Genomic DNA, 21,956 nt, shown 5'->3' with positions numbered 1-21,956 from the left:
TGCTTCTTGTCCTGCCCTCAGGTGCTTTGGAGAATAGCTTGACTCCCTCTTCTTTGTGGCAGCCCCTGAGATATTGGCTGAATTGTTGGACTTGGAACCGTTGGGGATATTTTGCACTCACATATAATTTTAGAAGAGCAAGTCTCTGCTCATTTTGTCTGTGCAATTTCATAGAAGAAGCATGCAGACAGATATTTTTTTTACCCAATTGAACAATTACATAGTGGCAAAAGTATAATTGGTAAATTGTAGGCTATTATTTTTAAGTAAATTAACATGGAAAAATGAAATAGTTTTACATCCAGTCTCTTCTTAAAAGTCAATTTTAAGATTGGATTGCCACTCATCTGAAAGGTTTAGGATCTCCTGCTTAAGCAGGGGGTTTGATGAAAAGACCACTAAGGTAACATTTCCAGCTCTATTATTCTGTATTCTCTATCTATCTATATTTATGTTTTCAGCAATGATCCCTTGCCCCTCACAAAACCACTTCTGGGTCTGTACCTTTTGCTGGTAATTAGTCTGTACCTCTTGCTGGTAATTTATTACATTTCATCCAGACCTCTCTAAGGAGCTCAAACAAACATTTTATCTTAACAACAGTCTGTGAAACAGGTTAGGCTGAAAACATGTTGCACAAAAACACCACTGAGGCTGAAAGTGATATAAACCCGTCTGACAGCAGCTACTTATAGTATTTCATTCTTCCATCCTCTTGTATAATAGAGAGAACACTTCACTGCAAGAGTTGACATTACATCCATACACTACATATACTTATTTGTTTACTTATAGTTTATTGAATGTAGCACAATTAGCTAGTAATCTAACTATCATGTTAAACTATGGCTTATTTAACTACCTATTTTCATGTAAGACTAAATCAGTATCTTGTTTACATGCCAAATAAGAGAAACTACTCAAACCACACTATGATTAAATGAAATGTGAAAACTCAGTCTTCCAGCAGAGATTTGAACTTAGATATATTATCTCTTTCTAATGTTCTACATCCACCTACTTCTGCATCGCAGTCAAAAGGTTACGTCAAACGATAAATGCACAAAATTGTGGAATTAATAAATGTGATTTTTACAGCATATTAGAAGAGTTCAAAATTAAAGCAAACATAAAAAGTGAAAAATCTATTATTAAATATTAGGTTAAAGGCAGTGTTAACCTACATGTTTAAATGATTACACAACAAACAACAAAATGAAAAGAGATAACTTTGTTTTCTTCAGCTCGAGAATACACAAAATATGATCAATGTATTGCAAAGTAAAAAGGAAATTACTTCCTCCACAAGATTATGACAATTTAAGCAAGTTCATAAAGAATAAAAATAATTCAGGTGAGAATGATACCATCCAAATGATGAAATAAGCATTGCAACATTACAATGCAATCTTCAATTCCTTATATACATGTATGGAACACTGTGAAGCACATACAAAAGACCAGGTCTCACATTTCAAAACTTGTTTCTTTAATTTTCTCCATCACCACCCCACCTCCTGTTTTTCATATCATGACATCAAAAAAACAAAAAACAAAGCTGAAATATAAGGCATACAGGGAAAAGGAAACCCAACATGTAGCTGCTACTTTTGATAGCAGCTATACTACTCGTTTTTTTTAAAGAATGGAAATGAATATAAAAACCTTAATTTATTTGTTTAGTCATGTAGACCACAAAGCCTTAAACCAGATTCCCACCATTGTTCACATCCCAGTGCAACACTTGTAAATTGACCTGGAAGGAAGGCAAGAAAAAAACTTATTGTGGACAATCACTATACGAACAATCTGCTGACAGTTTTGGAAATTTTAAAAACCAACATTAAAAGTCTGGAATATTTGTTTTGATTGCCAAAAAAACACTATGTCAGATTAACATGCCGGGCACTCGAATGAATGAATGAATGAGAGTGGGCATTTTGTCTGAAGTATGGCAGGAAAAGAAAGCAGTTATTTGGCTTTGATCCAAAGACACCATTGTAGGAAGAATGAAAGGATAAGAATTCAATGCTCACTTCACAGCACATGAAATACAGCAGCCTGTCATATATAAAACTTCCCTACTCCTCAGCCACAACACTCTTGCACTATAAAATAAACCACAGGATCCTGAAATAAAATATAAATAGATAAACATTTTAATACTATTATGTATACCTCCCTGTAATACAAATGTCCTCTTTTAATTATAGTTGCTTATGAGCCATAAAGACCATGTTGAGTTTTAGTAACCACATAAACTTTCTCCAGGGTGATCTATTCCCAGGATCCTTCAGGTATCTATCCCTGGTGTAACTGAGTCCAGTTGTCTTACTGCTGGTCATCCTTTCCCCCCTTCCTTTTCCAGCTTTATCGGCTTCTCCAGAGAGCTAGATTTTTGCATAATGTGTCCAAAATACGATAATTTGAACCTGGTTGTTTGTGCCTTGTGTGTGTCAAGAGCTGGGGAAATCGGGAGATTCAGGCAGTTCAAATGAGTATAAAAGATTTATTGCAAGCTTAAGATCTCTACAAAAATCTGGAATACTAACTATCAAGGGAAATAAGAAGGCATTCAAGATGGGCTGGACTTGGATCTCTTGCAGGCATGCAGGGACTCGTGACTTGTGAGGCATCAGGCTCAGCCTCGTCATCTCCTACAAGTGAAAAACTTTGGATTGATTTGTTCTATGATCCATTCATTTGTTTTCTTGGCTATCCAGGCTGTTCTCAAGAGTCGTCTCCAGCACTGAAGTCTAAAACAAGTATTCTTTCCAATCTGCTTCTTCTAAATCCATCTTTCTCTGTGGATGGCACAGGGAAGACTATTTTTTGCACAATTCTGATTTTTGTAGATAAAGTTGCATCATGGGGGAAATATGTAAGTTAAATAAACACTAGCAAAAAGCTTGTGAAATCAAAACCAAAAATGTAACCATTTAGGGCAGAACTGACAGGATTGGAAAAAAAGAAAAAGAAACCCACTCTACTAAGCCTTCCCCACTAGATTATAATGAGAAAACATGATGGTGATTTCAAGTATGGTGTTGAAACAACTTTAGCATATACAGTATTTCTTTCTAATGCAAGGACTGAAAGACACAACAGAGCCTTTGCAGGACTTTCCAAGAGAATCCAAAGTTGATTCTTCTCTTCCGATAACTTTATAGAACTAGAGAATCCCTTCACTTGTCTGTGTGCCAATTGTAGCTTTCTTTAAGAGGTATGTCTTCTCTATGAAATCACATTGGGTAGGTCTGCCCTGGTATTCCATTTTATTTTGTTTTCTTGTAGAAAACTCTAACTATATGGAAATGTTCCTGTGATTCCAGCTCTCCAAAAAGCCATATTCAATTGCACCTCTCAATTCTTTACCTACTTTTCAAGAGAAACATATAAAACACATTCTGCCTGAGGAAGATATTATTTGGTCTCTATCTTGCTTTTTAAGTAAAAAAAATGCATTTTACTTTTTGCTGCTTTGTAGGGTTTCATTGTCTTAAAGATCCATAATTGTCCCATAATCAGGACAGAAGAAGATTGTGCATCCAAACATTTCTTTATTCACAAAGTAGTAAATGGAGAAGCTCAGTCCCCTTTCTTATAGGCCAAGATTTAGGCAAGTTGTGGTATTTGGGATGTTGCTGAACTACAGGTTCCAGCATACTTAGGGATATGGCCAATATTGAATGGTGTTCAGAGTTGTAGGCCACTTACTCATTATGAAGAACTTCTCCCCACACGACAAATCCATTAAAAAAATCATGATTTTTGATTCATCGTTTTCATCTTAGTACGCTATAAATAAAAAAATATTAAGAATGCTGTTGAATTATTACAATATTTTGTGATGCATAATGCTAGACCCAACAAGGTCATAAGCAGGACAGAAAAAGGGCAGCCCCTTTTTCAATTCCTTTTTCTTCTTAACAGTAAGTTATGGTACATTGGATTGAAGAGGAAAGCACACTTGTCATCAAGATGATGACCATCTCTAGCCATTGATGGTAATCTCTGTAAATTACTCTAGTATCCTTTCAAAATAATCTAAAATTATGACTATTTATATTGTGATATACACAAATACCATACTTGCTGTTTCAATTAAAATCAAACAACTAAAATTATTAGCAAGCATAGTTCACGCCTAGCTTCAGTCTTTCTCTGGATGGATTCAGGGGAAGTTCTGCCTCTGAATTTAGGACATTATTAATGACATCACTACACAGCAGGAAACAGGGACTTACAACTTGTCAAATACTGAACTACAAGAGATTGTCGTAAGATTGGCTCACACAAATTAAGTCAGACTGTCTTTTATTTTGTTTGGGAGTAGCACATTGGATGAATTCAGTCGTTCTGATTTGTAAATCACATTTTATGGCTTAGTACAAATCATATTTTATGGCTTAATCTATCCAATTATGGTCTACACAATAAAATATGGTTAAGCATACCTTGGCTTTGTATAACGTGTGAATCAAGTCACAGAGGTCCCAAGGCCATATCTTGTTCCTACATCAAATATCATTTGCCAATCAGAATTAATCCTGGGCTTTATTTTTCTCCCATGGAAAAGGACCTGCAGGATATTTTCCTCTGAGTGGGAGAACAGCCAGAAACAACTCACAGATGTGAGATGAATTAAGACTGACCTATCAACCCAATCGCTAAGTGGCACGCATTCTAGCAAATGGCTGAAAGGGATTGCAATTGGGAAGTGCAATCATAATGAATCAGGAAAGAATGCCATAGGCTTTCATTCTGAAAGATAACATTTGACAACACAGTAGCAGTTATTTTGTGACTAAAAAAAAACCTCTGAACTTTTTGGCATGAAAGAATGCCTTGGCAAATTACCACAATAGCAGGCTGAGGCACAAAAGAATCTTGGCTATACATGTGAGATTTTGGTCGTTAATAGATGTTGCATGTGAATAATATGAAAATCAAAGGACTCAGAAGAACAATAATGCAATATATTGCACATTTTGCACATTTAAGCTTTACTATGTATAAAGGAAATGGTACAAATAGTTCCATTATAAGACACCAGCAATGATGTACCATATGCCTTTTCCATTTGGGCACTGCAGGAGTTTTGCGTCAGATTTTGTTTCCAAACTGACTTCACCAGAAAGATATGCAGCCTTTGAGAAATGCAAAAGGATCTAGAGTCTTAAAAATTACCCTGATGGCGTGTTCTCTTTATCTCTGACATTTGACCTTTTGTGCAAAACATTGTGCAGATAGCTCTCTGGCCTTTCTCAAACCTGCTTCTGCCCTGGCCCCATTAACGTCTGGGATATAAGGTTCATAGCAATGGCCTGGAACCATAGGTGGATCAAGAGCTTAGCATAGGTCCAGGATAGAAGTCCAACCAGGACTGCGCAAGGCTCCAAGACTGCTCTGACTTCAGGAAAAAGAACAAGGATCAAAGAAGGTAAGCAGGAAGGAAAGGTGACCCTAAGAAAAGTTAATGGGATTATGAGAATAAAATCTAGATTAGGAAGTTTGAGCAAGCAGAATGAAGCTATAAGAAATCGGTGTTCTGACCCAGCCTTAGCAGGAGCAAGAAACAGACTCCTTGTCATGAAAGACCCGTCTTTATTTATCTCTTGTGAATTAATTGGATTCACCTACCGAAAAGTCCACGCAATAGTCCTTCAAAGAGTTAAGGACAGCAACAGACCTTATCAGTTCCTTGTAAGACTCCCAGCCAAAAGGCTGCAAATTAAGTTCTGACAAACAGTCTCTGTGGCAGGAAACACAATGAGCAAAATCTTCAGAAAGACAAACTGCTGTCTCCTACGACAACCACTCCCCTTTCCTTCTATTTATTCCCCAGCCAGGGAGGTGCCATTCAGAGTCCACATGTGCTTTGCTTTCCAAGTCCACTCCTTGTCCTCCATTGTTCCCCTCTCCTAACAGTTCTGTGCATCTGGAATAGGCCCCAGATGTTCTTCCTCCTCACTCATATCAGCCTCCAAAGGCAGCTGCGCCTCTGGTGGCTGGGAAATGTCCGATGGCCCTGGCTCTATCTCTGTGTCTGACACAGAGCATCCATCAGAGCCTTCCCCAGGCTCCAGAACTGGCCCAAGTTCCTCCCCAACCTCCTCATCGTTAGATTCTGCCACCAGCTCCGCTGGCAGCTGGTGAGCCACAACAGTCAGGGACATCTGAGCATGTTCAAAAATAGTGCTTCAAATGTGCAGTCAAAGTCACCATCTTGACTTTTTTGCCACTGCCCCATTCCCCCAGAGCAATGGAGGGAATACATCAATGCAGCCGGAAAATGGTTGCCTCAAAGAGATGGAGGTAAGCACAAAAAGTGGAAAAACAGAAACTTCTTTTGAGATACCTTTCATGAAATGAGAAAGGGATCTTAATACCGTGTTAGTTGCCCTCTGTTCTGTAATTCTGCTACTGGAAGCCTGATTTCTCTTATGCAAACCATATTCTGAACTATGCGTAAGAGTCAAATGCAATATTTGCTCCCAATACCAGAGTTTCGTGATTCTGCTGTGCTTCAGATTTGATGTAGCTATTCACCTGTTCTCACCAAGAGGGAAAAAGAAAGAGAGGATCACCTCTGCAACATCTGGGCTCTACGAGAGAAAAGCAACTAAATGAGATGGAGATGCTGCTAAGAAAGGCTTTGATGGATACACAGACGCTCAGGACATGGGCTATTTCTGACAGCTTCTTATCCAAGGACTCCATCCAAATTGGAACCAGAACTGGTTTCAGGCGCCATAAGAACAAGAGAGCAAAAGGTGGAATTCATTTAAGAGATTAGGAAGCCTTTGAATGACTATGGGTGGTAGAACTGGAAGAACAAGGAGAATGACTATGATAAATCTGGGAATAAAGAGTAAAAAGCAGGCCAGGACATGGCTTTGGAGAGCTTTTAGAGTAAGAAATTGGTCAAAGTCTACCCTCCTCCCCCACATCAAAGTGAAGACAAAAGGTTGTCACTTCAGCTATTTTCATCTTCCATAGGCAATTGCCTTTTTATACCACTATGTTCCCTGCTTGTCATTTTGCATTTTATAAGTGATACTTTTTCCACGTTGCATTTAGCTTAAGTCAGCACACTTTTCTTCCCCTCCCCCTGCCTCCAACATGGCTAGAGCACAGTGTGCTTTGTGATATCTTTAGATTAGATAAGGCTGTGTGGATGGACACTTCAGTCAAGCAGCAAAATTAAAGGCATCTTTCAGAAGCAAACCAAAGTTTGGAGATCCAAACAACCAGTGTCTGTATGTAATTCTATGCAGATGACCATATGGGCCTAATCAGAAGAATTCCATTGTTGGACCAATTGAAGCAAAAACAGACATAGGTGAAAATCAAGTTCTTGAGGGACACCCTTAGGAAAGATCCATGAACCTCTCAGCCCTGTGAGGTAGGCCAGATCAAGGAACCAACTCATCAGAAAGGCTATAACTATACTTGATCAAGCTACTGTAAATTATTGTAACAGAATTATCAAGCACAGGAAATCAGAAACCAAGGCAATCCAAATGAAAATAGGTTTATTGCATGCTAACACTCTTTATAAGAATCTGAACTACTAGTCAAAGGGAATTGGCAATAGATAAGAGTCAATGGAATTCAAGGTGGGCTGGACTTTGATCTCCTGTGTGTGTGAAGGGTCTCTTAGAGTCAGATGACTTGACTTCTTACTTGCAGCTTTGAGAATCTTGTAAGGAGCACAGCTGAAGGTTCTCTCTATGAAGCCATGTTTCCCTTCGCTATGGTTTGCTGCTAAAGGACAATGACCTGCAATGCACTGACCTTGAGATCATGATTTCCTGGGATAGCTATGCTCATCAATACCTTATGCCAGAACTAAATGTAATCATTATATAATTAACTACAAACTGCTAAAAGTCAAGATCTTTGCCAAGAGAAGCCCATTTATATTGCTAAGAACTTTGGCATTTATTAGTGAGACACAGCAGGGGTGGGCAGACGACCCTTTCAACTCCTTGTCTCTTTCAAGAGAGATGTTAATTTGAAGGAGGTTATCAGCAATGACAACGGAGATAAAGAGAGCAAACAGCAGCCCACACAGGCATGATTAAGGATACAGTGATTACAGCAACAGCTGACCAGCTATTGTCTCCTTGGCATTAGAAACTGCAAAGATCCTGGGTTGCTTGATTTGTTCCCCAATTTTGACTTGTTGAACATTCCTCTTCATGGTCTGGATCAGGGGAAAATGGGGCATTGTTTTCCTTTGGGGAATGTTATGGTGGCTAAATGAATAAAAGCAGAGAAATATCTACTCAACTCAACTCTGAGTAGATAAATAAAAAGTTAAATAATCTTTTGCTTATAACATTGACATCTTAAATGGCAATTGCACTAATATAATTTTATTCATTTTCAACACTTTTTAAATAATAGAATGTGAATCATTCTAATCATATTGATAAAACACTACTTCATTGAAATTTGCATTGAAATAATATATTGTATCAAGAATTATAACAAAAGGTGGAGGAACAAAAAAATTACCATACGTTCAGTGAGAAGTATTACCCTGCAGTGGCTAAAGAGACTGGGGTATGAATTATGATCTGGTTCACCCAACATCCTTATCTTATCTTGGCTTTGTGGTTGTTAAACCATGGTTCACTGTGGAAGATGCTGTTATAGTTTATTCAGCAAATCATGTACAAAACAAGCCACGGCAAAGCTTGATGCGTAAATATGGCATACATTTCTTCATTCAGATAATTTCTCAGGAAGAGACTTAAACATGTCTTTTTCTCTGTCACTCTTGATGATCTCTTCCTTTTTCAATCTGGAAGCCACAGTACTGGCCTCCATCTTTGATGGCACTTCCTAGTACTGAGCTGGTGTGCTATTTAGTTTGTTATGTTTTTGTGCCACACATTACTTTGTATTGTAGCTTTATTATTTTTTACAAATAATTCAAGGCAATGAACATATCCTTCCTCCTATTTTCCCCACAACAACAACTCTGTGAGGTGGACTGAGCAGCAGAGGGAATGACTGGCCCAAATGTCTATGGAGATTTTCAGTCATCCAGGTCATGGATGTCCCAAAGGTGCTTTTTCAAGAGGCAATTGGACTTTGTTTTTTTCTTTGAAGACGTTTTGCTTCTCATCCAAGAAGCTTCTTCAGCTCATAGCTGAAGAAGCTTGTTGGATGAGAAGTAAAGCGTCTTCAAAGAAAACCAGAAAGTCCAATTGCTTCTTGATAAAGCACCCTTGGGATGACTGGCCCAGTTACTGAGCCAGGCAGGACTTGAACTCACAGTCTCCTACTTTCTAGCTAGGTGTATTAACCGCTAGACCAAACTGGGGTCCTTCTAGACCCACAGCTCCTGGTTGAGTAACAGGTGGCAGTCATGGGTAAGGAAATCTTAGCACATTCATGTTGTGCACCAATTGTATCCTTTCCTTGACCGGAAGGCCTGGCTCAGGATGATTCATGCCTTTTTCATTTCCAAGTTGGATTACTGCAACACTTTCTATATGAGGCTGTTCTTGAGAACCACCCATAGTTTACCACTACTCCAGAATGCAGTGGTGCATGCAATGATGGGCGCCTCTAGGTTTACCCATATAACATCTCTGTTGCAGTGCATTGGCTCTCAGTTTTCTCTTGGGGAAAATTCAAGGTGCTGTTGATTAAATCCCTATATGGCACGAGACCGAGTTATCTGCAGGACTGCCTTTCCCAAAGGACCTCTGCCCATCCTACCAGATCAGAAAGGGTGCTCCTAGTCCTTTCTCTTAAATGCTGCCATTTGATAGGATCTAGGACATTTTCTGGGCAGCCCCTGCCTTATGAAATGGCCTTCCTGACATTTGGCCATCCCCCACTCTTTTAACCTTCCAAAGGCCACTTAAGACCTGATCCCCACCACACCCACCCCGGAAAGTGGTGGGTTAGGGTGAGCTGAATTTTTGTGAGCTGCATGAAAGTTCAGCTGTGATGCCAGGTCTTTTGGTTTTAATGTTTTTTATATATATTGTTGAGATATATTGTTTTATTTTGGGGTTTTGAACTTCCCAGAGTTTGGTTCAAGAAGGGCAGGTATAAAATAAATAAATACATATTTTGTGAAATTGTCCCATTATTATGAAAAGAAGAAGTGCTGAGTTTGTCTGTCAAGAAAATGCAGGTTCCAATGCATCAGAAGGATTGTAATTTATTGGTGTAATTTATTGGTGAAGAAAACATTCCATCTAGCCAGAAAGAGCTGGCCTTGGGATCGTGGCTTCACATGTTCCTAGACTGAGTTCTTATGTAACTACTGGCTGAGTTCTTATGCAACTACTGGTTTTGTTAATCGGCAAATACAGTAGTCCACAATGGGCATTCGGAAAGGTCATTGGTTTTTCCAGGGGTTTCAAGTTCAAATAAAAAGTTTTAAGGCTCTTGTTTCCTTTTCTGCCCATCAATGAGTTTTGTGCACCAATCAATTATCTCTGCTTATTTTGGCTCTCTTTCACTATTCCCCCTGCCCAAGGGCTAAAGTTATTGATCGGTGGTTGACAGTTACCTCTGCAAATTCATGGAGCCATGCTATAATCACAGGAAGGATATCATACCAATCAATTTCACTTGCTGCAGGGAAAGACATTTTGAAGATGACATCTGAAAGGATTGATCAAGTGGCTCTTATTTATAAAGCCCCAAGTGGAGTGGCCTAGGACAGGGGTCGCCAACCTTTTGGACCACAGAAACCACCAAACTGATAATTTTAAATCCTGAGGACCAGAGACCCTGGGAAAATCCCCCAAAAAGACTGCAGGAAAATTCCCCACCCTGTTTTCCTATCAATCGATCATTCTTTATTTGGGATCGCAGGATACCATCTCCAGCTCCGTTCTCAGGGGGGGCGGGGAGAGAGAGAGAGAGAGAGACACTGACTGACTGACTGACTGACTGACTTTTGGTTTCATGCAAGAAAAGCAGCAGAAGTCTTTCTTTCTCTCCCCCAAACTCTACCAGAAATGAGTCTTTGTGAGACTTGTCGTGCCGGCGCAGCCTCTTGGAGCAGGATGCCTTGCAGGCTCTCAAAGACTCATAGCTGGTGGAGTTTGAGGGAGAGAAAGAAAGACTTTTGCTGCTTTCCTTGCGTGCAGCTAAAACAGAAGAAAAAAGAAGTGGAAAGAAGCAGCCCGGTGGCCAGGCGAGGCACATGGAGCGAGTGGGGCAAGTTTCCCTCCTGCCCTTTCCCCGCTCCCCTCACTACCTCATGTTGTTTGCAATGCAAGTGACCAAGCCTTGTGTTCCTCTGGGCCATGTGGGTGGCGCAGCCTTGTGTTCCCGCGCAGCCTGGATTTATTGCTTTGGGAGGTGCTTTGGGGGTGACATTTCTCTACAGACCACCAGTGGTCCCTGGCCCACTGGTTGGCAACCACTGGCCTAGGACACAGTCAACAAGGTGCACAGAAGGAGCCACTGTGCAGTTAACCAGAAAAGCAGATGCCAGATTCTGGAAACTTATCCTAAATAATATAATGAAGATAGTGTTTCCTGCTTTAGATCCCAATAAGCAGGTAGACAAAATAAATTCCAAATTGAAACTTTTCAGATGTATAAAATCACACACTCCTGAGTCGAGTTTACGTTCACTGAAAAAAAAAGCACCGAGGACTCCAGAGAGGCTTAAATTAATAAAACAAATGGTCAAAATTGGGAGCGTCCTATCAAATTCTGTACCTGTCAACAGTGGTGTCCCCCAAGGCAGTGTTCTAGGACCAACTCTTTTCATACTCTACATAAATGACCTCTGTGATCATATTAAGAGCAACTGCGTTCCCTTCACTGATGATATAAAGCTATTCAACACCACAGACAATACTGCTACCGTTCAAAAAGACCTCGACTATGTATCAGAATGGTCAAACAAATGGCAACTTCAAATCTCAACAAATAAATGCTCTGTCTTACATATTGGCAAAAAAATAATAATCAGAAAATAAAATACAGGCTGAATAGTCAAGACCTTGTTGATGATCCAAACTCTGTCAAGGATCTTGGAGTACTCATCTCCAATGATCTAAGTGCTAGAGCCCACTGTAACTACATAGCCAAAAAGGCATTAATATTACACTACTAACTAGAGCATACATAACATTTGCTAGACCAATACTTGAATACAGCTCATCAGTCTGGAACCCACATTACGTATCTGATATTAACACAGTTGAGAAAGTCCAGAAATATTTCACAAGAAGAGTTCTCCACTCCTCTATTTGTTGCAAAATACCTTATGCCACCAGACTTGAAATTCTAGACCTAGAAAATCTAGAACCATGCCGCCTTCGGTCTGATCTAAGTATAGTATATAAAATTATATATTGCAATGTCCTACCTGTCAATGAATACTTCAGCTTTTATTTTATTTTTATTTATTTTATTTGGTTTGTCAACTGCTTACAAGATAATAGGTATAAGTAAAAACATAGTTATGAATACATGGATACAAATAAGAAAAATAAAAGAAACAATAGGACAGGGACGGTAGGCACGTTGGTGCGCTGGTAAACCGCACCAAACTTGATTGCAGGAAATACGACTTCAGCAACAGAGTGATCAATGTCTGGAATACTCTACCTGACTCTGTGGTTTCTTCCCCAAACCCCAAAAACTTTAAGCTTAGACTGTCTACTATTGACCTCACCCCTTTCCTAAGAGGTCTCTAGGGGGCGTGCATAAGTGCACCAACGTGCCTACCGTCCCTGTCCTATTGTTTCTTTTTATTTTTCTTATGTGTATCCATTTCATGTATTCATAACTACGTCTATACTTATACATATTATCTTATAATCGTTTGACAAATAAATAAAAATAAATTATAGCGTTTGACCTCCTCAAAGTCAGCCCTTCTGATTAACCGCACTGCAAATCACCTTATCCACCACAAAAGGGCAGCAGGGAAAAGCAACGAACGGCCAAGGTGTATCTCTCTCCCGCCTCGCAGCCCCGTCGCTGATCCCAGACCTCCCGCCCGGCTGAATATATCAAGCGCGACTTTTTGGTTCAGGGAACGCGAACATACCCGAGCTGGTGGTTGAGGGGGGGGGGGACTGAAAAACCGGGAGAGAAAGTGGGGGCGCGCAGGGCTTTTTGGGAAAGGTAGTCCTTGGCATGCAGCTGCCTGTGGCCAAGAACTCGGTCCGGACTCTATCTCCCAGAGGCGCACTAGGCAGCGGGCTGGTAGGAGGCTTTCTCTGTACGAGCCTCCCTTACGTAGTTCCAGATTCACATTGCATCCTATCAGGCCAAAAGGCGATGATGTCACCTGCGGGCTTGTGAGGCAGCGAGACCGGAGTTACTCCTGCTGGCGGCGGCGGAGGAAGCGAGCCTGCCCTAACTAGCACTCATTGTAAACCGAGCGGGGAACTGGAGCGGGCGGCGGCGGCGGCGGCTCCAGAAGGATGCACGGGGGCATCAGGTAAGGCGGGTCTGGTTCCCCCCCTCCCCCACCTCACCGCAGGCTGCAATCAACGCCCAAGCCGAGGCCCCGTTTTCAGAGGTTGGCTCGGGCTTGGCTTAACGCGGTATGGAGGAACCTTAGTTACCTTCCGGGGTGAGGGGAGAAAAAAAAAAGAATAGGTGAAGCTTAAACGGCTTTCTCGTTCTCATCCCCTTGTGGGGAGAAGCGGCTTGAGGGACGGCCGAGCTTTTAAGATTTTAAGCTTGGGCTAATCGGGGAAGTGCTCCAGTCTGCAAACGAGGCAGGGTCTTGGGTTTAAAGGGGGTGGGGGGGGGAGAGAAACTTTAAACGCGGTTTTCTTGCAGCAGCCCAGAGGTAGTAGAATCTGCACGGGAGAATATGGGCGTCGCTGCGTGGATTGAATTCGCTCGTTTCTGGAAATATCCGTGCGCCCCTTTTCGCTTCCCGGGATTGTGTGGCTCTTCCCATCTCCCCTCAAACGGATCTGCGCGAGAGGCCAGAAAACTGTGGGTTTCTCGTGTGTGTGTGTGTGTAACAAAAGGTGCAGATGTCTTTCCCCCCGTTTCTTTCCGGCTGCAGCCTTTCTTTCTTCTGAAAGGGGCGTCGGGCTGGAGACGCCGCGAAAGAGATCGGCTTGAGGGGGGAAAAAAAGAAACCGGTCTGCCGCCTTTACCACTACCGTCTCTCTTCACAAACACACCCACTTTTTGTTGTTGTTGTTGCTTGTTGCTGCTAAATCCCCCCTCCCCAAATTGCCGCGGGTTCAAAGCCACCGGGAGAAAGAGAGAGGGAGAGAGAGTTTTGATTCTGCCGGCTTAACGCGAAGGCATTTGAACACAAGCAGCCGAAAGGAGGCGTGTAAAGTCGCGGCTTAACGTTGCCGCAACAAGACTTGGTGCGGTGTTTGTGTGGACGGCGTGTGCCTGCTCGCCACGTCCTCTGTATTGGGGTCTCTTTTAAAGCTCCTGGCACCCTTTTGGGCCTCGTCCCCGGTTTCTTGGTAACTGGAGTCCCAAAACGGCTCTCCCGGGGGTTGCCTGGCTCTCACCATTACTGAAATGCTAAACCACCCCGGCTTTTGAAATGCAAAATAAGGCGGAACCAATACTTCAAATATATTTCGAAAAGAGACATCGGTGCATCCCTACGGCTCTTCTAAAAAAATGTGACTCTTGCTGTGGGGGGGAAGGGGGGAGGGTTGGGGCGCCGTGGGGAATCAATACATCCTCATCTGTACCCTGCCTAAAGACCGGCGATGCTTCTGTTTTCTCCAAGGGAGGTGTGGGGGGAGGAAAGACAAGGTAATCGGGCTTTCCCCCCCCTGTGGAAGATGCAGAAACTGCTGCTCTTTTTCCTGCCACCTGGTCTCCATCTTCCTCCCACCCAGCTCCTCCTTCTATTTAGGGGTCTCTTACTGGCTTTTTTTTTTTTTTTTGCCCCAATGGGTGCATTTGAGAGTCTTGGACCCTTCTCCTTCGTTCCTCCGATTCATGAAAGGGTTCATGAAAGGCTGGGCCAGTGGCTCTTGCTCCACAAGCAGAGAATCCCCAGTTAACCGAGGAAGAAAATAAGCCATTGTGCACATGCTTATTTTCTATGGTGTGTGTGTGAATGTGCCTTTTGGTTTTGTAGCAGTAATAAAATCCCTTACCGACTGAGGATTTTTGAAGGAGAAGCTGTCTACAACAGGAAAGGGGGGGTGGGCAGGGCATCAGAAATCGAGTTGCTATGGTTACCTATGCTGTTGAAGCATTGCTGCTTTTTCCTAGATCTGGGTTTCCCAGCTCCCACTTTTGCCTGGAAACCGTGGAAGGGTGTGGCTGTCTGTCTGTTTTTCAGCCTCTGGAAAAATGGGGATGCAGGTGAAGGTATGAATGGAAGAGGAGGAGCCCAGTCTTGTGGTGTAAAGTAAGGACTTTTTGACTCAAGATTGACTTCTGGTGACCAATGTGAAAACATCCTCGGTTAGCTTTATTTTACTGTATAATTGAGGGCTTGGGAGCTTGCGTATATTTAGCTTTCTTCCTGCTCTGGGGTCCAAGCCTGGAGTTTGAAGTGGATGTTAATAGGAGGGGATAAGGTTAAAAATAGGATAGTGAGAGTTTTGCCAAGGCGCAGCTCCGTTTGGGAAGAAAAGGCTGGCAATTCCTTAGTGACAGGTGTGGGTGGGTTCCCCTGTTGCATTCATAGAAACGAAGAGGAAATCTTTCCTCTTCAGAAGCTGTAGGCAGGCATGAGATGCCTGAATCGCACACAGGGTGTTTCCCTAGCTGCCTCTTCCTTTCCTAATCCCACTCTATGCTTGCTCAACGCCTGTTGCAAAATCACAGTAGGGTTTCTTTTTTTTTTAAATGTAGCTTTATTCTTCATGCACAAGAGCTGTGAGGGGCTTTCTGAAACTGGGGTGAAAGCTGAGAAGAAAAATGCAGAGATAATGCAGAGAAAAATGCAGACAAAAGGAGGTTTGCCATTTTGCAGCAATGTTTCGTGTGCTTTGACATGTCCACATGCAGTGGCTGTTGTGTGGAAAGGGCATCAGGATGGATTAAGGCTGCAACAAATGTATCTACTTCATTGTGTACCATATTCTAAATCAGGGCTGTCCAACCTTGGCCTTGAAGCTGGCGGACTTCAACTCCCAGAATTCCCCAGCCAGCTTTGCTGGGGAATTCTGGGAGTTGAAGTCCGCCAGGCTTCAAGGGGACAAGGTTGGACAGCCCTGTTCTAGATCAGTGACTAGAAAGTCCGTCTTTTATTCTAAACTGAACATTATGAAGGCATTGGACCTATCTCTGATGAATTGTATCTACCTTGGTTCAAATGGCAACAATTTTGTGTTAATGATCTTAATTATACCCTACCTTTGCTACATTGTTATTTCAATTTGTTGGTCATCATCAGATGGCTAACTTGTAAAATTTGTGCATATCCTTGCTCTTGATTTAACATGTAGCTATTTTACTTGGACAAGGTATTAGCCAATGGGTCAATGACAGTATTTTAGATGTTGGTATTGATTAAAGTGTGTTTACATTTTTTTTTCTAGCTCTTTTTGGATCCAACAGCCCGGGGAATTATGTATTGACTATTTCTCATCTTTACGGGCAACTGAACACAGGGTTGGCAATTTGTCCTATCATCAGCTCAGATTAGCTGGGAAATGAATTTAGCCCTCCAGATCCAGGTCACGACCCAGTTCAATACTACATGCCAGCTCATATGAATTCTCATGTTAACTCTGTGATGTTGGTTTTTATTAATTTGATTGGAAACCTCAGTATTGGGCTTCCGGGATAGAATGCACAACATTGAATTGACTCCTGCAGAGGAAACCAATCCACCTTTCTCTGACTCTTGTTGATTACAGTCACACCAGTTTTAAACATTTCTGGGAAATGTAAAGTTTCACTTTCTGAACCGTCTGCCATTGGCCATCTTTACATACAGAATCTCGTCTTAAGATTTTTTTAGAAAGTGACATTTTTCTCAGAAATTAGAATAGTTCCAACCCTTCTAGTATTCCAAAAACTGAGAAACTGTTCTCTTTAATCAAAGCTTTGGGACAGTGTTTCCTACCTGGGGAATTCTGGGAGTTGAAAGCCACACATTTTAAAGTTATGGAGGTTGCAAAACACTGGTTTGGGGAACAGAAATATTGGCTGTTATTTTACTCTTGTTGATTTTATGCTTGTTATAAGTTTTAGAGGAGCACGCTTTATAAGTGTATACTGATTTTATACTTGGGAAACAATTTTAATGTAGGATCTAGTGAAGTGGGCAGCCCATAATAATACAAAATAAATAAATAAATGTTTTTCGTAAAATGATACTTAACTGAAAGCATGCAGGTAAGAAATTCTGATTCCGTCGGGTAAAATATATAAATAAAGGAATGAGAGAATATTCCAAATAAGACTCGTCTTACAAAATTCTAATTTTGGTTCATATCCGTGGAGTAGAAAAGCTAGGAAGGGTATAGTTCAGTCACAGACCCATTCTTGTGATTGCTTTTAATTTTTTTTCTAAACTGAAATGTCTAATTCTGTGATTTTACAGGACCAGAGTGCAAAGTATCTAATTTGTATATATTGTCATTGAACTATTCTTATTGTTTATTTTGTAGTCTTAGGAATTTGCATAAGATAAATGACAACAATTTGTAAGACAGACTGCTGTGCTGTCTTGCAGACACTTCAAGTAGCTGATTGAGCAACATTTTCACTGGTTTCATACAACACATTACTTGTAGACTAGGCTGAAATGTAATAGGGTGATTTGTGAATCAATATGTCATAGGAATCCATTGTTTTGGTATGTTGTGGGAATGGGCCATTACGTTAAACTACAACATGGTGCTGCCCCAAGATGGTTATAAGATGGGCAGCTATATAAATGTTATAAATAAATAACATTATTTGAACATCAGTGTAGCATTAGATAAATGTAGCAATTAACCAGGCTTTAAGACTGAATTGTAGTATGACCATGTATTTACAACCTAACGGTTTTCTCACACACCTCTTTCCCTAGGCAGAGCAAAGTATAAGCATTCAATATTTTAGGGAGAGTGCTTTTTAATGAGTTAGTAATGTATTATCTTCAGTATGCATAATGCCATAGTTTTACTGCCAAATACTGAAAATATTTTAATTAGCTTTCTCTAATCTGCCACCTTTCAATTGAGCTGCATTTACCCTTCTAATCAAGTAGGGATAAAGGCTGGCTAGGAATTTTGGGACTTATGATTCCAGTATATCTGGATAGGAAGAGGTTGGAGACAGGATCTATGGAGAAAACGATTGCCAGTTCAGGTAGACAGGTGTACTATAATCTTTGGGGGGGACCAAATTTATACATGGGCTCTAACTGATATTCTGTTTTTGAAAGGGTTAAAAATGTAGACTCTGAATGTGCCAATCCCTACCAACAAATGTTATTTTATGGTGAAGTAGAAATATGACCTTAATCTATGCCTGCAATGTTAATATTCCTTGTGTTTTACAGAGGAATAGCTTTACAATTTGGTCTGGGAACAGTCAGATTAATGAATGAGGTATGACAACATTGTAAGGTTTTTTCTGTGCCCATACCATCTTTACAGATCATAAGAGCAACATTTGAAGTCTTTTTTGATGTTTCATTGCCGTTTCCCAAGGTAATTGTGAAAGAAAAAAAAACCCTGTAATCCAGTATTAGAACATTGCATCAATTTCGGCTGAACTAACTTGTAGGTTTACTGAGAGAGCTGAAGTGGCAGAGGATATGCTTAGAAGATATGCTTCCTCATTGGTGGAAGACCCAGTCTGAGTCTGACTGGACACTGGAAATAGCTGTCACTTAATAAAGAAAAGTAACACATAAACAAAAGTAACATATAAACTTCTGACCAGAAGACTACACACTGCCAATAAAAAACCAAAGTCATGGGGGATCCACAGTTGCCCTAACCCAAGTACAATAAATTTTAATGATTTTTCTGAAAGCCATAAAGGTGGTGGATCTATACAAATCTCAGGGGATGCCATTCTGGAAGGCAGATACCACACCAGAGAAGGTATGTTTCCTGAATCCCACAAAGTGACACTATCTAACCAATGGGACTGGAACATGCCCACTTTGCCTGACCTCACCAGATGGGTAGAAAAATTGCAAACAAAGTGGACCTTCAAATAGCCAGGTACTAAGGGATTTATAGATGACGATTGCACCCAGAAGCTGATAACCACATTAGCAGTGGGCACACATCAGCATAATATGACACCCCCATCACTGCTCACGTTGCTCTATTCTGGACCATCTGTAACTTCAGGTGGTCTTCGAAGAACCACCAGTGTATTGCAGTAATCCAATCCAATCATTTTGATTGGGGCTTTCTTCTGTGAAGTGATCTGGGCTCAATTTGAGTCTGACTCCCAAATAAGTGGGTAGGGCCCTTTGCAGAATTAGTTCTCCCACTTCTCAGTCGGATTTCTGCCCTCTTATCTCTTATGGAAGTGAAGAATTCCCATAAGGTGGCAGAAGGTTGAATTTCAGCAGTAAGCAACCCTTCTTTGAGGAAATGTTTCCCTTATCTAGAAAGAGACTGTGATGTACTTCCTGCTGCAGAAACCTTTGCCTGATTCAAATATTCTGAATAATTTTAGATCTGTCTCTAAGCTTGCCTTTGTATTAATAGAGCCTTGGGAGTTGAGTTTGAGGCCAGGGCAGAGCAGAGCATGAAAGTTGCATTAGTCACACTTGGATATGCTTCTTGGTTCCCTTTAATCTTTCAGTAGCTTTTGATATGCTCAGCTTTGATATTTCTCTGGCCCACCTCCTTGAAAATGGTGTGGGTGATGTTGTTTGGCAGTGGTTCTTCTTGAGGGACATCCCAGTTGGTGGAGTGGAGAGGAGAAATCTGCCCACGGACTTGTACTTTGTTGAGTACCTCAGGTATCTTTCTGGTCCTTTCCTAACATCTATATAAAGCCTATAGAATAGGTGACTTCTAAGCAAGGTCATCTGCTAGCAAGGGATTCAGTACCATCAGTATGCTAATGGTGCCTATACATCTCATCCCTGGGCTAGATTATGCAGCAAAAATGCTAACCCAGTACCCTGGGTCCCAATGAGGAAAAACAAAGTCAGTCTGAATCCCCCCCAAAACAGAGTGGGGCTTTGGGTCTACAGGTAAACAATTCCAGTGAAATATCATTTTTGATGCTGAATGGAATTGCATTCCCATGAACCATTGCTTTAGAAGTTTCCATAGTTTAATGATTGGCTTCCTTGAAGTAGTGGCATGTTCCCCTCCCTCTCTCCCTTTCAGGCTCACATAGAAGAAAGCTGCTTTAGTGATTAGAGATTATAGTGTATGCTATGTAAACTAACCTTTCCTTTTCAACTAATCCTCCTCTTCCTGCTTTACTATCTCTACATACACCATGATATGTTACTCTGCTGATTTTGATGAATATAGTTATACATTAAGGTGGCATCACTACTGCTGCTACTATTACTATTGCTACCACTAACCACTGTTACTAGTAGTAGCATCTTTCTTGCATTTGTTGTCCACCAGTTGTGTCAGGACCAATACAAACAGCATAGCAAATAAGAAAAATCTAGTCCCTTAAAAACTGAAGAAAACTAATTTGAAGACGGATGTAGTGCATTTGAGTTATCTACCATAAATCAATTCTCTGCTCAATTTTCATTTTCCTTCTTGTTCTGCCTCCAAACAATTACTAGTAGTTACTGTCTTGGTAGCTTCTACCTATTCTTTTGCATCCTGAGTTGTTTTCCTGAGCTAGAAAAATATATATACCAAGCTTCCCCTTCTCTACTCTTCTCATTATGACTTCCCAAATTACAACCCAATTAATTAGTCCATTATTAGACTACCCCTGTAATGCAATCTCATTTTCTTGAATAGACAGACAACGGTACTAAAAATGAGCTATTTTTTTGGAATAGGAGCATCTTTATAAATGATGGTTTGAAAATGATGGTTTATAAGAAGATAGGAATTTTCTGCACTTCCAAATTTTACAGCATGTTGTGGGCAACTTTCACAAAATGGCATATATTATGGATTTGCATAGAATTGTTATCTGTATAGCCAACTCAAAAGAAAAATTGATGAGGCTACACACTGTTAGCTCATCCTAACTTCAAGGTGGGGGAGGGTGGGCAAACTTAAAAACAAAGCCCATGAAGATTCTCAGTCATCCAAGTAGAGTTGTTTGGAAGTTGAGTCATCACAATGGACTTATTTTCTTTTTTGGTTCAAAATGTTTTGCTGCTTATCCAAGTAGCTTCTTCAATCTGTTGTCAAGTTGGTTGTTCAGACTGAAGAAGCTACCTGAATAAAAGCAATGAAACATTTCGAACAAAAAAAGAAGAACAAGAAGAAGTCCAGCTTCCAGATTACAAACTAAATATTGAACTGAAGCCACCTATAATTTTTCCTTTCCTGCCTGTGATGCTATATGAGGTCTAAAGGTATCCTGATACATTATGACTATATTAAAGATCATTTTTTTATTTTGCCACTTTTAAAAAATCAAATACTTTAAAAAAATTCTGTTAGGGCGAGGTGTCAAGGGAGGGGCCTGTGGGCACCATATTGCCTGACCAAATCTGTCTGGTTCTTCTGGATTGGGAAATAAATTACAATACAATCCTGAGTGGGGTGTGTCTTTTTCTCTGCTGAGGCTTCTCATATGAAGAATGGCATTTGTATTTCTATTACTAGTGGGACAAGTTTGGAGAAGGATGGGTAAAAGATTGAATAAGATTCTCCCTTGAGATATAAGAAAGCCGAGGGCTGATGATCATCATAGAAGATTGAATTGTCTTCATGGTAGATTGGATTGTTTTGAAGAAGCAAGATAGGTAGACCAGTGACACTTTTGAACTTTGGTGTTGGAGAAGACTCCTGAGAATACCATTGGAAAGCCAAAAAAACCCAAAACTGATGGATCATCAAACCAACCAACTCAGAATTCTCCCTTGAACCAGA

At 40.8% G+C, this 21,956-nt stretch overlaps 1 protein-coding gene and 1 long non-coding RNA gene across 6 annotated transcripts in view; one reads left to right on the top strand and one right to left on the bottom strand.

Moving 5' to 3' along the window:
• Positions 1-7,579: 7,579 nt before the first annotated feature.
• LOC148133495 (uncharacterized) lies at positions 7,580-13,178 on the bottom strand. Of its 2 annotated transcripts, none has more exons than XR_015746890.1 (3): positions 13,055-13,178; positions 10,547-10,611; positions 7,580-8,264 (listed from the first exon to the last, which is right to left on the bottom strand). It is a non-coding gene; the product is annotated as an uncharacterized LOC148133495 (long non-coding RNA). The 2 variants fall into 2 exon arrangements; XR_015746891.1 differs by lacking the exon at positions 13,055-13,178 and adding an exon at positions 12,906-12,994.
• The window catches only part of DAAM1 (dishevelled associated activator of morphogenesis 1), a 153,166-nt gene continuing 144,281 nt past the window's right edge, over positions 13,072-21,956 (top strand). For 2 of the 4 annotated variants that reach the window (XM_087952340.1, XM_087952338.1), the window contains exon 1: positions 13,072-13,450. The gene's annotated coding sequence lies outside the window, so the exon portion shown is untranslated. Of the gene's footprint in view, positions 13,451-13,544; positions 13,960-21,956 lie in introns of those variants that run through there. The other 2 variants (XM_087952341.1, XM_087952339.1) reach the window with 1 other exon arrangement.

Source organism: Notechis scutatus, chromosome 1 (genome assembly GCF_049901735.1).
Source record: "Notechis scutatus isolate UNSWTSFEM ecotype Mainland chromosome 1, rNotScu1.2, whole genome shotgun sequence".
In the NCBI taxonomy this organism is placed as follows: Eukaryota; Metazoa; Chordata; class Lepidosauria; order Squamata; family Elapidae; genus Notechis; species Notechis scutatus.
The sequence above is the reverse complement of the archived record's forward strand: the minus strand, read 5'-3'. Positions and strand labels throughout refer to the sequence as shown.